This window comes from Equus caballus, chromosome 19 (assembly GCF_041296265.1).
Source record: "Equus caballus isolate H_3958 breed thoroughbred chromosome 19, TB-T2T, whole genome shotgun sequence".
NCBI classification, from domain to species: domain Eukaryota; kingdom Metazoa; phylum Chordata; class Mammalia; order Perissodactyla; family Equidae; genus Equus; species Equus caballus.
Window position 1 is genome coordinate 43,805,507 of NC_091702.1, and position 14,179 is coordinate 43,819,685.

The 14,179-nt window shown below is 44.6% G+C and overlaps 1 protein-coding gene across 1 annotated transcript in view; it reads left to right on the plus strand.

Annotated features, from left to right (window-relative positions):
- LOC138914996 (serine-rich adhesin for platelets-like) overlaps nt 1–14,179 on the plus strand; it is a 32,590-nt gene that overhangs the window by 2,231 nt on the left and 16,180 nt on the right. The window lies entirely within an intron of this gene.

Here is a 14,179-nt window from a genome sequence, read left to right on the forward strand (position 1 = left end):
CTTGAAGGAGAAAGGGAAAAGGAGGATGGACAGGGATGGGCTGGATAGGGAGCCAGTGGAAACTCAGTGGCTACTGGTGGCTCCTGGCAGGAATGACTCACAAGGCAACCCTGATTCCATGCCCTACTGCAACGAAACTGGGTCAAAGTAAGCCTCAGTCTCCAACACTATCAGTGGCCCAGTAACCGAGGGGCTGTCGCCCTGCGCGGCCACTGGGAGTTCACCTGGTAGTAGTGAGTACAGGACAGGAGCGGTCCACAGTCCCAGAGGGCCCCAAAGGGATGGGTCTCCTGCTGTCCCTCTCTCACAGAACCTCCAGTCTGTCTGTCGGTTTGGGAGAGGACTAACCAACTAGCCACAGAGGGCACCAAAACCCTCTGCAGGCCATCAGCTCCCGCCCCCGGCCCAGGAAACCCTCACTGTGCTTGGGGACACCCAAAAGGAGAGAATCCCTGAAGAACAGGTCCTGACAAGAAAATCAATCAAATTTAGGCCAGCGGCTCAACAAAATGTACAGCAAAGAGGAGGAACTTGAGGTCAGAAGGCCCCATGTTCATGTTGCCATTTACCAGCCCAGGAAAGGTGAGACGAGTCCCTTTAGCTGGGTGTCTTCATCGGCAAAATGAGTCAAATGGGAAGTGGCTATTTCCTAGGGTTGTGGTGAGGGTAAAATGAGGTAGTCTCTGGAATAAAGTCGAAGAGTCGTAAAGTTGGTTTGAGAGAGAAATCATTCCATTTCAGAGCTGGGGAGATGGGAAGTGAGGAGGGGGATGGAGCCAGACATGGAGCGGGCACCTCTCTTGGCTCAGAGGCATTTTCATTTATCCAAGGATCCTTGAGTCTCTAAGAAGCCACCTCGTCCTTCCTGTGGGTTTGCAAGGGCCAGCTTGGTTTATTCAGAATGTAGTTTATAAAGCGTGAACAGATCCTAAATGCCAGCTCTGCCATCGGGCAAAGGCCCTGCTCGAGCTGATCCCACCACTTCATGGTTCCTTGCCCAGCAATCTCCTCCCCGCCCCTGGTTTCTGGGCTCGGCTCCGGAGGCAGAGGCTGTCCTGGCGGTATTTGACACGGGAGTGATTTAAGCCTTCATTGCCAGGAGAGGCCAAGAAGCGGCTGGTCTTTTACGTGCTCACGCAAGTGGTTTGCTACCCTGTCTGTTCCCTGGTTTCATGGCACCGTGAGATGCCTCAGATAGGCACATCACACAGCTCACAAAGCCACTTCTCCAAAGGCCAGGACCAAAGAGGTTATAGGCCATCTCTCCTCGCAGTTCCAACGTTTCTCCTCGAGTGTTCATCTTTCCTTCTACTAGGCTGAATTCGTGGCAAGCAGATACTTAGTCCTTACTTCCCAGCAAAGCGTCAAGGAGTTGAGTTGAAGTGAATTCAGTTTGTTGGCACTTCATTGAGGTTTAAACACTCAACGTTTTCCTTGAGACTCTGAAGAGGCCCCAGGATCTGAGTGCCTGTCTGTGTTTGTGCACGAGGCCTCTACAACCGTGGCCATGTTCAGATGGAGCGTTAGGGTTAGGCTTGGGTTGTGGGCAGCTCGGTTCTCCAAGTACGCATTTTTGAGTTCTGCATAGACATCTATCCTCTCTTTAAATACTCCCAAATAAAACTGCAGTTTGAGTTCCAAAAATCCTGCTGACTGGGTTTTGGGGAATTCAGAATAGGAAAGAGTTTAGAGTTATTCATTCACTTGCTAAATTTCTGCTTGTGCCAAGTGCTCTGCACACAAAGATGAATAAGTCATGGTTGCTGCCTCCAAAGCCTGTTTAAGGTCACATAGCCCATAAGAAGGGCAGCTGGGACCAGAAGCCATATCTCCTGATTCCTTGTTCACTAGGTTTGCCTTGCAGCACAAAACTGCTTACAAACAAATCTCTAAACCAACACAGCCCATTGAGGGAGGAAGAGCAGAAGCTGAGATATTCATCCATTCATGCGTTCACTCATTCATTTATACATTTGTTAATTAAACAAGTATTTAAGGAGTGCCTACCTTGTAGCTAACATTGTTCTAGGGCAGCACTGCGTGTACACAGTGAAACTGGAACAGACAGGGCGTAGCCTCCTGGAGCTGGGATCCAGTATCAGAGGGAGAGAAAATAATTACTGCAAAATTCCCAACTACAAATGTGGTGCTATGGTGAGCAAGTATTATGGTGAGAGTAAAATAGGGAGACCTCGTTTAGATTAGTAAGTCCAGAAAGGCCTCTCTGAGGAAGTGCTGTACATTTGAGCTGAGAACTAAACACCAAGTAGTAAGCCAGGTGGGGGGAAGATGTGCAGAGTGAGGAGAGAGCTTGGCCCTTTGGAGGACTTTAAAGAGGTAGGCAGGTGCTAGATCATGCAGGGCCTTGTAAGCTGTGGAATTGATTATGGATTTTAGGGAACTAAAATGGGTAGACAGTGAGGGGTTTTGGTAAAGGAGCGATGTGATCAGATTTGAACTCTGGATATCGTTCTGGATATTGTGGAGGAAGATGGATTGAAAGGGGGCAAGGGTGAAATGAGAGGTCAGTTAGGAGCTGGCTGCAGATGTCCAGGCAGAAGATGCTGTGGCTTGGCCTGGTGGTAGCAGTGGAGGTCTGGGAAGGGAATGGAGCAGCAGGCAGAGGTTCTACCCTGATAAGGACACGGTCACAGGATTGCTGCCTTTACTGGGATCTCAGAACTTTGTAGAGACCAAGATACCAGGCAGCGCAGAGTGCCATTTACTGAGCATAGGTACTGAGCCCTTTACATAGGTTACCCCACTGATGTTACTATTATCTACCATCATCCCGCTTTTATAAATAATGCCTCCAAGACTCAGAGAAGTCAAGTAACTTGCCCAAGTCATACAGCAAATGTTGGTCAGTTTGACTCTAGAATTCACGCTCTTAACCACTCCATGGCTTTGTCAGATTCTGCTGTTTCTTGTCCATGTCAGGCTCAGAAAGGACCTTGCTAGGGGGTGTCAGAAGTGCCATGTCTGTCAGGAATCACAGCTAAAACAACCAAGCAAATACCAAATCACAACAGTTACTCCAGTACCACTTTCCCACTTCATTCTCTTCTTCCACAAGTCAAAGACCAGCTGGCCTGTGATCTGAGGGAACTGGGGTATCGGAAAAGTCACTGGCATCATTACAGCTTTCTCAAGCACTTCTTCCTTTTCCTCCTCCGTAAATGGAGCCATCTCCTTTGAGCTGACCTCAAAAATTCCAGTCAATAACACAGAGGAAAATAATTTAGAATCCACCTTTCACAGTTGGCTCCAAGGCAGGAATCGTCTCTCTCCTTTCCAACTATACCCACTGAAGTCACACCCAGACGCTGCTTAGCCACAGGGCTTTCTTCACCTTGGACATCACCACAGGTCATTTGATACAATTTCTCCCACCGTCTGGTGTGGCAACACCAAGGTTACCCTGGTGATAACCCCAGAAGCTCCAGAACCAAGCCAAGAAACATCAAACTCTAGCTTTGACCATATGCTCACCAGCACAGCACCAACTTTCTTTTTCCCCACACCTTCCTCTTCTCAGAAGTTCAGTTTCCAGCCTCTACCACCTTGGTTTTGGAGCTCGGCTCTCCCTGGCTCCTATCCAAGGCAGGCACACCCTTGAGCCTAGCTTTGCCCCCAGGAGTTTGGCTATCTTCTGCCACAATGGTGGTCCCACCTCCCAGGCTGCAACCATCGTGTTGGCTTCCTCCTGGCCCCGGGACCACCGTGACAGTCATAGGAAAACAGGTGCAACCTCACCCTCTCTCCAACCTCAGCTGAAGGAACCAAAGACCAGGGGATGGGGACACGAGTTCATTTATTCAACAGATGTCTGTGAAGTAATTCCTGTATGCCAGCCACTGTTCCAGGTGCTGGAGATATCATGAGATCAGTTATCCTAAGGGCATTTTGAGTTAGTGTCTTTCCCCATCTTGAATTCTAGGAACAATGGAGGAAAACTACTTGGCCAACACACCACTGGTCAGTTTCTGTTTGCTGACACAACACTGGTCACAGTTTCTGTTTCCTCTAAAATAACAGCAGGAACACAAACCATAGCTACCACCTCTGTTGTCACCTGTCACAGTCCCTACAGCAGTGGCTCCAACAGCCATCACATCCATCATCTCACACCAACCCATTGTCTTTGAGGGACAGCTCTGGGAAATTTTCAGCTCCCAAACCCTGACTACAGAGGAGCAGAAGCCTGAAATCACTCACAGCCCAGGAACCGCTCAGAAATTTCAGTCTTTAGTCACCAAGAATTTCTGAGGGAACAACAGAGTCTTCATCCTCAGTCGTGGAAAGTGCAGACCCAGCTGCACGTGAGCAACGGTTCCCATGACATGCTCCCCCCTCTCTGAGAGGGGCTGAGGCTGCATCCCGAACCCCATTTACCGTGATGAGCATGGGGGCTCTGCTGGTTCTAAGGCTGATACAACTCAAATGGCCTTGGCTCCCTACACAGGGTGGCAAGGCCAGTGTTCTGCCTCCCTGCTCCAACTTATCACACCTTTCAGGGCACCTGCTGCTCATCCATGAGTCAGTTTTCTCTTCAAGGCTATCCTTCCACTTGGGTGCTTTCCTTGGCTCTACACTGACCTAGGCACAGCCTGGCAAAGAGCCCCACCAATCAGGAAGTAACAGCAGAAAAGTGAAACTTTGTGGATGTGGCTCATGGGTTCCTCACCTCCAGTTCCAGGAATAACTCAAGACAAATAGACCAGGCTCTAAGAATAACCCTCTGCCGGCAACGCATGCGTGCACACAAGACACAGGCTTTGTTTTCTCTTCAGGGAGTGACTTTGCCACTCTGTGGGAAGGTTATCTCCCACCAGTCATCACCACTTCTGTCACCACTCCTTTACCTGAGTCAACAACACACCCATCCCCTCCTTATACTTGTGGAGTCACCAGAGGCCCACACAGGAGAAACGTTGCCTGTCAACACCATTAACCTTGCCAACCTGCATCCCTCACTGGACTCGGACAACTGCTGGACATCTCCCACCAGTTGCAGTTCAAGGGAGAAAACTAACTGCCTTGCTGAGAGCTCTCTGACTGCAGTGGTAGAAGAGAAATCTAGAAGGTTCCAGGACTCAGAGTGAGGAATGCCCCACATCAGTGCCAGCTGTGGTGCCCTCACTGTCCCTGGATGCAGATTCTTCCTCTGAGAGAACTTCTTAAAAACTATCCATTTTAGGCAACACCACACACATATTCTGACAGCAGTCATGTCACCCCAAGCAGTCAACAGCCATCACAACTCACTCTGACATCATCACAGAAAAGGAAACACCAGGAAAATTGGCAGAAATAGCCTGGTGTTACATCATTTGCTCCCGAAAATATGGCAGACTTGTCCTCAGGCTCAGACTAGTCTACATGTAGCAGGCCAAGAACTTGGAACAAGTCAGTCACTATTTCTCTATCCTTTACTTCAGCTCTCTTGAAGTCGGGTTAGAAGAGCCCAAACTGTGGCGAGGTCATGCACTTGACAACAGTCGCACAGCGGCGCAGAGCTCACACTCTCCAAGCTTTGACTCTTACCTTTGAGTTCCAGCCCTGTCACTTATGAAGTATGGAAAGTGGGGCAAGTCACTTAGCCTCTCCAAATATCAGCTTTCTCATCTGTGAAAAGGGGGTACTATAAACTAAGAGAAACTGTAAAGCACTATACAGATATGTGGCATCAACATTTTTATAATTTAGAGAGTCAAAACGTGCCTAGTGAGAGAAGTACAAAATAAATCTATTCTCAACCGTATAGGTCAGTTAATCCCAAGTCAATTGACTCAAGAACTCAAAGTGAAGACAATGACTTCCACAGAAACCACCTGTAGTGTAGAAATGCCCTGGTAACGGGCATTCTTCATTACAGAAACCATTCTGCGGTGCAGGCAGGCCCATTGACAGGACTACTGAGCCCTCTCCTTAGCCACAACCAGAGGAACGTCAGCCAGCACCAAATGGCCTCCCTCTGAGGACACATACTTCAGGATTCTGGTTTCCTTTTCTCAGTTGTGAGATGACAGGAAAAATTCCAGTCACCAGTCTTCACGGCTCTAATAAGACAACTAGACCCACGTCCTCAGGATCGAAGCAGCTGCCTTCCGTGCAGACAATACAGGCATTTAAAGTGATCCTTGCTAAGGAGATGATGTGAGAAACTCTCCTTCCTGGTTCCCATAGCTGAAGATCAATCCAGCAGTGGGTGATGGAAGCTAAGAGTCAGGGTGAGGACTAGAGGAATTAGGAGAAGCAGTTAAGAGGCTGCTGCAATAGTTAGAGTAACAGCAAAGTGAACAAGAGACTATGACAGGAGAAATAACTTGGAGGAACGATAGTTGGTGACAAATTGTGATATTGCGGACAAGGAAGAGGAAGGAATCAAAGATGACTCAGGGGTTTCTGGCCTGAATCTCTGGAGGACTGATGTTACAATTAACATAAGGAAGGAAGGCGCTGGCCCTGTGGCCAAGTGGTTAAGTTCATGTGCTCCACTTCAGTGGTCCAGGGTTTTGTTGGTTTGGATCCTGGGTGGGGACATGGCACCGCTCATCAGGACATGCTGAGGCGGCATCCCACATAGCACAGCCAGAAGGACCTACAACTAGAATATACAGCTATGTACTGGGAGGCTCTGGGGAGAAGAAGAAGAAAAAAGAAGATTGGCAATAGATGTTAGCTCAGGTGCCAATCTTTAAAAAAAAAAACACACATAAGGAAGGAAGATAGAAGAAACAGTTCAAGGAGAAGTTTGACTTGGACATGTTGCATTTGACAGGGCAGCCAGGAAATCACTACAAAGATGAGTCTGGAAAATGGGTGCAAAGTCAGGGTAGATTTGTAGCTTTGTAAGCCATGAAAGTAGATGCAATTTGTATAGAGAAAGTATAGAAGGAGCAGGAAAGGGCTGGAGGTGACACCAAGAAGACTGACTTCACCTGGGAGCTGAGAAGAGAAGATAAGCGGGAAAGGGACCAGAAGGAACAGGGAAAGTGTTGGGGGGAGAAGAACCGTTCAGCTTCAAGGAGGGCAACACCATCCAAATATCAAGGGGACACTGGTCATGGGAGAATATTGAGGTAGATGCTCAATAAATATTTGTTGAAGGAATGAATGAATGGATGGTGCCACATTTTATAGAGACTAATAGGGATTGAGAAGAAAATTATTTTTGGTGATTAGGAAGGAGTTTTTTGGTAACTTTTGAGGAAAATGTTTTCAGCAAAGTGATTGAGGTGGAGGGCAGAGGGTAAGGAGTAGATGATAAAGAAGAGGTGTCCAGTGTGGACCCCTCTTTCAGGATGCTCGTGGGTGAAAAAAAGATATAGATAAGGAAGACACAAGATGGATAAAAGAGTTTTCTTTTTGGTCAAGAGAGCCCTAAATGTGATTGTCAGCAGAAGAGAAGCAGCAATGCAGAAAGGGACCCTCAGAGAGAAGTGATGGACTAAGCCATTCGAGGGGGGAAGAGGGGAGCAGACCGGGCACTGATTGTGTGTCTGTGTGTATCTGTGTGTATCTGTCTGTGTGAGTGTGTGCACAGTCTTCCAGTGGAGATTTGGCCTCTTTTCTGGGGTGGGATATTCCTGGTGGAGAGGATTCTGGCACATTGAAGGAGATAATTTAGATGGCTTTGGTTTTTCAGTGAAGTAGAAGATGGAAGGTCATAGATAAAGGAGGGAGAGGAGAGGAGAGGGAGAGAGAGATTAGGAGAGGAGAAACCTATTTTTCCCAAGTTGTCAACTCTTCACAGTCAAATTCTTGGCTCTCTGTTCTGCAAATAAGTTATGTTTTTGGCCAGGGTGAGAATAACAGGCTTTAGGTGTCTAACAATCCAATGGAAACTGAAGAGCCTGACTGTCTGTTCTGGTAAAAGACAGAGTCGTTCATTCCAGCAGAGCTTGAGCAGCAAGAATAAAGCTGGAAATAGTCTTTAGAACAGATCTTGATCAAGACCGCAAATTTCTGTGCCTTACAACTTCAGCAAGGTGGTTTTAGCTTACGAAAAGTTTCAAGAGCAGCCACTATCGTTTTATTTTAAGGGTATTGTTTCTTAAAATGTGGTTTGTAGGGGCCAGCTCCGTGGCCGAGTGGTTAAGTTCACGCGCTCTGCTGCGGCAGTCCAGGGTTCGGATCCTGGGCGTGGACATGGCACTGCTCGTCAGGCCACGTTGAGGCGGCGTCCCACATCCCACAACTAGAGGGACCTGCAACTAAGATATACAACTATGTACCGGGGGGGGGGGGGGGTGGGGTGGGGGGGGGCGGTTTGGGAAATAAAAAAAAAAAAAATGTGGTTCGTAGACCACCTGTATCAGAATCACCCTGGACACATGTTCAAATACAGATTCCTGGGCCCCGCCTCACACACAGGGATGCAGATTCTGGCGGCGAGCCCCAGAATACATTTTCACAATCTCTGCCAGGGATTCGGGTGCACTCTATCTTTTGTGGACCACATTCTTACCAAAAAGAGCTTCTCTATAGCCCTACCGCCTTACCAGGATTTCTTACCTAAGAATAACCTTCTCAAGGTTAGTAGATTGGGTTATCTGCAAACTGTTTTCCTAAATAGTTGAGTAATTCGTTGAAGGAGTCGTTTAAGGTTGTTTAAATTGCAGTGAAAGACAAATGCAATACTGAAGTTTTGCTGTAACTAATGCTAATGTCTGCATCCTAACAACAAGCCCAGCAGTTTCAGAGACTTGCTAAGACTGTGCCTGCCCCCCTACACAGTAAAACCACATCATCGACGTGAAGGCGCTCGCTTGCCTTCCGGTTTATTGGAGCAGGAGACTCTAATCAATTCAGCCCATGACTAGCAAGTTCTTTAAATAAAGACTCAAAAGGAGGACACAGCCCTGTTTGACAAGATTTAAAACTGGTATTACCGAGCGAAGATTTTTTTTCAAAGGGCAAGGATATGGGGAAACAGGTACTTTCTCACATACCGCTAATGGGACTGTAAATGAGCACGACTTTTCTGCGAAGAAATTTGGCAGTGTGTACTAACAACATGGAAATGTTTATAACAGCGTCAACCAGTAATTCCACTCACAGAAATTCATGTTAAGGAAATGAGCTGAAATAATGGAAGCAAAACAAAATATTATACACAAAGTTAGTCATGAAACCTTCCTTTATAGTAGCAACACATTGGAAACAGCCTGTGTCCAACAGAAAGTTATCTATGGGCTATCTCCATAATGGAATATTATTTAATGTATAAAGGTGATGTCCAATGTTCCACAAGGGGCTCACGCACACACACTATCACATACACATACTAGCAGCACATGGAACAAGCATAAAGTAAGGGTTACTAAGGGAGAACTTACGAGCAAAGAAGCAGTAGAGGGCACGTGACCCCGAACTCATTATCTCACAGACAGGCGGGTGTAGCTGGACATACGGGAGGAAGGGCTCCAGGAGGCGCTTAGCTGACCCAGCCCTGAGCCCGCTTTTCCATCCTCCAAAAGGAGGACGAGAAAGAACTACCATCTAAGATATAAAAGATTTGTCTCCCCTCAGGCCATGTTTACAAAGAATAAAAACACAAAGCAATGCTCATGATCGGGTAAAGTTAAAAAAACAGGATGCACTTGTAGTTACTAAGTCAATTTTGTTGATCTTTTCAAAGAACCAACTTCTGATTCCATTGATTTTCTCCATTTGTTTTTCTATTCTCCATTTCATTGATCTTTGCTCTAATCTTTATTTTCTGCCTTCCAGTAGCTTTGGGTTTAGTTTGTTTTTCTTTTCCTGGTTCCTTAAGTTGTAAAATTAGCTTTAGTCCTAATATTCTTTATTTCTGTTATCTTCTTTTCTTCCTTTCTTTTTCTCAATTAACTTTGCCAGGAGTTTGTGTATTTTATCTTCTAAGAACCAACTTTTGGTGTTATTGATTCTATTTTCAATTGTTTCTATATCATTAAGTTCTGTTTTTTCCTTAATTGTATCCTTCATTCAGCTTTCTTTTTCTTTGTTCTTTTTGATTTTTCTATTCCACCTTTTCACTGACAGTTTCACTTTTATGCAGAAGATATTCAATTTACAGTGTCTGATCTAAGACCATATCTCCTTTTCCCATGCAACCCTTAAAATCCAAAACTCTAGATCTCAGAAATCTGCAAATCTCGCGAGAGCACTGACATCCTCTTAGTTTTTAACTCCTTCACTCCTGAGTATTTCCCTTTCTTCTGATCTTGGTTCTGCATGCGCAGAATACATTATCTGGCGTTTGCAGGTTTTGTGGTTAAAGGCTTATCTCTTCTGCTGTATTGCTGGAAATGGAGCTGTACTACTTTTATAAACAAACAAACAAAAATCTTTACTTAAAAAAATTGGACTGTGCTATCATAAAACTTTTGCTGCTGATATTGACGTTAACAGAGGTGTGGCAGGCTCTGAAAAGACATTAATTGCCAAGAATCTATAATAAGTTTAGTAAATTTGTTACGTAAACAGCTTCCATCTGGTGACTCAAAGTCAGATGATAGAGCAATGCTCTTATTTATGTTCTTAGAAAAATGAAATAAGGTTAATAATAATTGCATACTGAATGTCTTCCAATCTAAACCTCATCTGGAGAAAGTCAGTTTTGGAACTTTATTGAGGAGAGGGCAGGCAGAGAATTTGGAGTGTTGTAAACAAATCTACTCATAATTCCGAATAAAAGACGTCTCCCTTCAAAGTTGAGTCATTTGGGGTTAAGTAAGGATCCAGAGCTCTCCTAGCACAGCTCTGCAGCTCAGGCCATGCATTGTCCACACCAGCTTAGAAACGTGTCACCTGTAATTAGTTACCATTAATAAAGTACAAAAGCTGGCAAGTGAGTCACTTCTTTTTCAAGTAAATTAGACCTGATTCATAGTCATTCTCACTAACTTAAAAGTCTAAATTGCTTTCTTAAGAAGAGAATGTGGTGAAATTTTAGTTAACCCCAGGAAATACATTCAAATAAATTCTTCTCTAGGAGTTGGTCCCCGTGAATTTCATCCCTCCAACTAGTGGTGAGCACTAAGGTTAAAAAAAAGTTTGAGGACAGCTAGGGAACTAATGAAAACCCAAAAGAGTAAGTTCCTAAAGAAAACCAAAGACTTGGTTTCTTGGTTTGGAACCCTGGAGGACCCTGAAGATAAAGTTCAGGAGCACGGTACACTCTACTGGCCGACGGAGCCTTTGTCTGTAGCTAGTGTGGGTGCAGTCAAATATTTTAAACAAAACAAGTTGGTAGTTAAATATTCTGCCTGGCAAATAAATTGAGGAAAAAAAAAAGGCATGATCAATTAAATGAACATCATGTTATGAAGTAACTAGAATTAGAGTATATGCACTCACTTAGACCTCCACGAGATTGGGACAAATGTTAACAATGAAAAACCAAAGTAGAAACTTAATTTGCATTTTTAAAAGGTCATAATTCAATTGAAAGAGTTAACACTCCCTGCCATCATGGAGTTTACAACAGTCTGTCTCCTCACCATTCTAATCTAACCTTGCCTTCTTCCTCACAAGGAAGGCAACTGTGACTTCTTATATTCCTGAGATTTTTTTTTTTTAAAGATTTTATTTTTTTCCTTTTTCTCCTCAAAGCCCCCCAGTACATAGTTGTATATTCTTCGTTGTGGGTCCTTCTACTTGTGGCATGTGGGACGCTGCCTCAGCGTGGCTTGACAAGCAGTGCCATGTCCACGTCCAGGATTCGAACCAATGAAACACTGGGATGCCTGCAGCGGAGCCCGAACTTAACCACTCGCCCATGGTTGGCAAAAAAGCTCCTGCCTGAGATTTTTTTTAACAATTGAAGCAGCCCTCATCAGATGCCTCCCTCTGAGGGCTCCTGCACCCCCACCCTTTATTCTTTATAGTAGAATTTTTTTCTTTAAGCTTCCCTCCAGGCATGTCTAAACTTCTGACCTGGAGCACCTTTTATTGACCAGACCTAACCTCAGGGCTCATTCAGCCCCTGTGCTACTTGGCTACCCAGGGATGGGCACCACATTGTGGGACTGAATATTTTCCCTCTATACAGGTATTATTTATTCTCCCGAGTGATGGAATTTGTCTTCATCTCTTTTGTACCTCTCAGGGCTGTCTTTTTTTTTTTTTTTTTTAAGATTTTATTTTTTCCTTTTTCTCCCCAAAGCCCCCCAGTACATAGTTGTATATTCTTCGGTGTGGGTCCTTTTTTAGTTGTAGCATGTGGGACGCTGCCTCAGCGTGGTTTGATGAGCAGTGCCATGTCCGTGCCCAGGATTCGAACCAACGAAACACTGGGCCGCCTGCAGCGGAGCGCACAGACTTAACCACTCGGCCACGGGGCCAGCCCTAGGGCTGTCTTTTTTTTGAGGAAGATTAGCCCTGAGCTAACTGCTGCCAAACCTCTTCTTTTTTTTTTTGCTGAGGAAGACTGGCCCTGAGCTAACATCCATGCCCATCTTCCTCTGCTTTATACGTAGGACGCCTACCACAGCATGGCTTTGGCCAAGCGGTGCCATGTCAGCACCTGGGATCCGAACCGGTGAACCCCTGGCCACGGAGAAGCAGAGTTTGCAAACTTAACTGCTGTGCCACCTGGCGCGCCCCAGGGCTGTCTTAAGGGAAGGAGTATTTAGCAACTTTAGCAAGAAAGACTGGCCACTTCAAATCAAATCAAATCTATTAAAATTTCATTCCTTGAAAAAATATTGATGATGCCTTTTCCGTTTGAAAAGGACATTCACATCATAGGATTAAAAAAAATAATTAGTGCATGTTGTTGACAAATTTACTTTTGAGCCCCTGAATGTGTACGTCAGAACCCTGTACCACCAATCGAAGCACTGTCTTCTAAATATTAATGCTCTGAGTGTTTTGAATTTGGTTAATCGTGAAAAATCTCCTTCTTCTGATTAGGTATTTTGAAACTGACTATTGTCACCTTGGAGAAAAGAGCTCTCTTCAAAGAAGGAGCAGTGTCTTAGCCTTGATGTTCACATTATTTAAGAGAACAACATCTCCTGATAAATGGAAAAGAGTTTTCAATAAAGAACCAAATATTGCAAATTTGTTAAAACTGGGTTCGTTGTTGCATCTCAATAATTGTATGTGAAAAAAATTTAGCGCCACATAAGGATTGAGTCAAAAACATGTTAGCTCTGTGGTTTTTTAAGAAACTTTTTTCTTGGAAGCTAAAGATAGGTTATTTTTTGGTAAAAAATCAGCACAAAGTACCTCATAGAAAATATAAAGAACTAACGTAAAATATAAAATGAAATTAGGTTATCACCGATGAACTTCTCCTACTATGCCTGTCTCTTTATCAAAGGATTGAGACTTTTGTTGAGACCGTCTGGAAAAAGGGTCACAGGATGATTATCATACGCTCTCGGCACTTTTTCCTTCCTGGACCTTTTTCTCTGTTAAAAAAAAAGTGAAAAACTCTATTTTACAACTGTGTTGGCCTCAGGAGTAATGCAATCAAGGCTGGATTCATTATTACATGTTCATTACTATTACATGATTTTTTCTTCTGATAGTAAAAGAAATTAACATGAAAATGGTTTTGAAGATCCCAAAAGTAGCTTGGCCTCCAGGTCCTATGGGCTCTGTACCTCACCTATCTGTGGCCCTGATGGCAATTTGTAAGGTGGCTGGTGCCTTGAGAAGCAGCTTGCTGAGGTTTGTAAAAAGGAGCTTATCCGAGCTCAGTATGCCACATGATGTTGAAAAACAAGCAGAATTCACTCTACTCCCAATTAAAAAGAAAAAGTGACAAAGGAAGGGATGGTTCTGGGTTGTAAGTGGAGGGAACTCCCACAAGGAAGGTCTTTGGGGAAAGTGAAATGAATAAAAATAACTATATATGTGAATATACAGAGGATACCCTCCTCCCCCCAAAAAAGAACCCCATGATATCAAGAGAACAAGGAATCACTTGAAACTTGAGCCCTAATAAATTCTTTTCTATTGTTGGGTGCACTCCCAAATGCTTTATACTGAATAAACAAGGTTGTTAAAGACGGTGCAACTTGCTGACATGTACTGTCAACAATACATGTATTTAGGCGCGTTGAGCATTCAAATACACAAGTTCACAACATTTTCCCTCCCCTTGCTCTAGAAAGAAGGTCCTGATAGGCTGGCAATGTTCTTGGGTTTTTCAGATGGAGTAATAGAGAGAAAGGAGGCA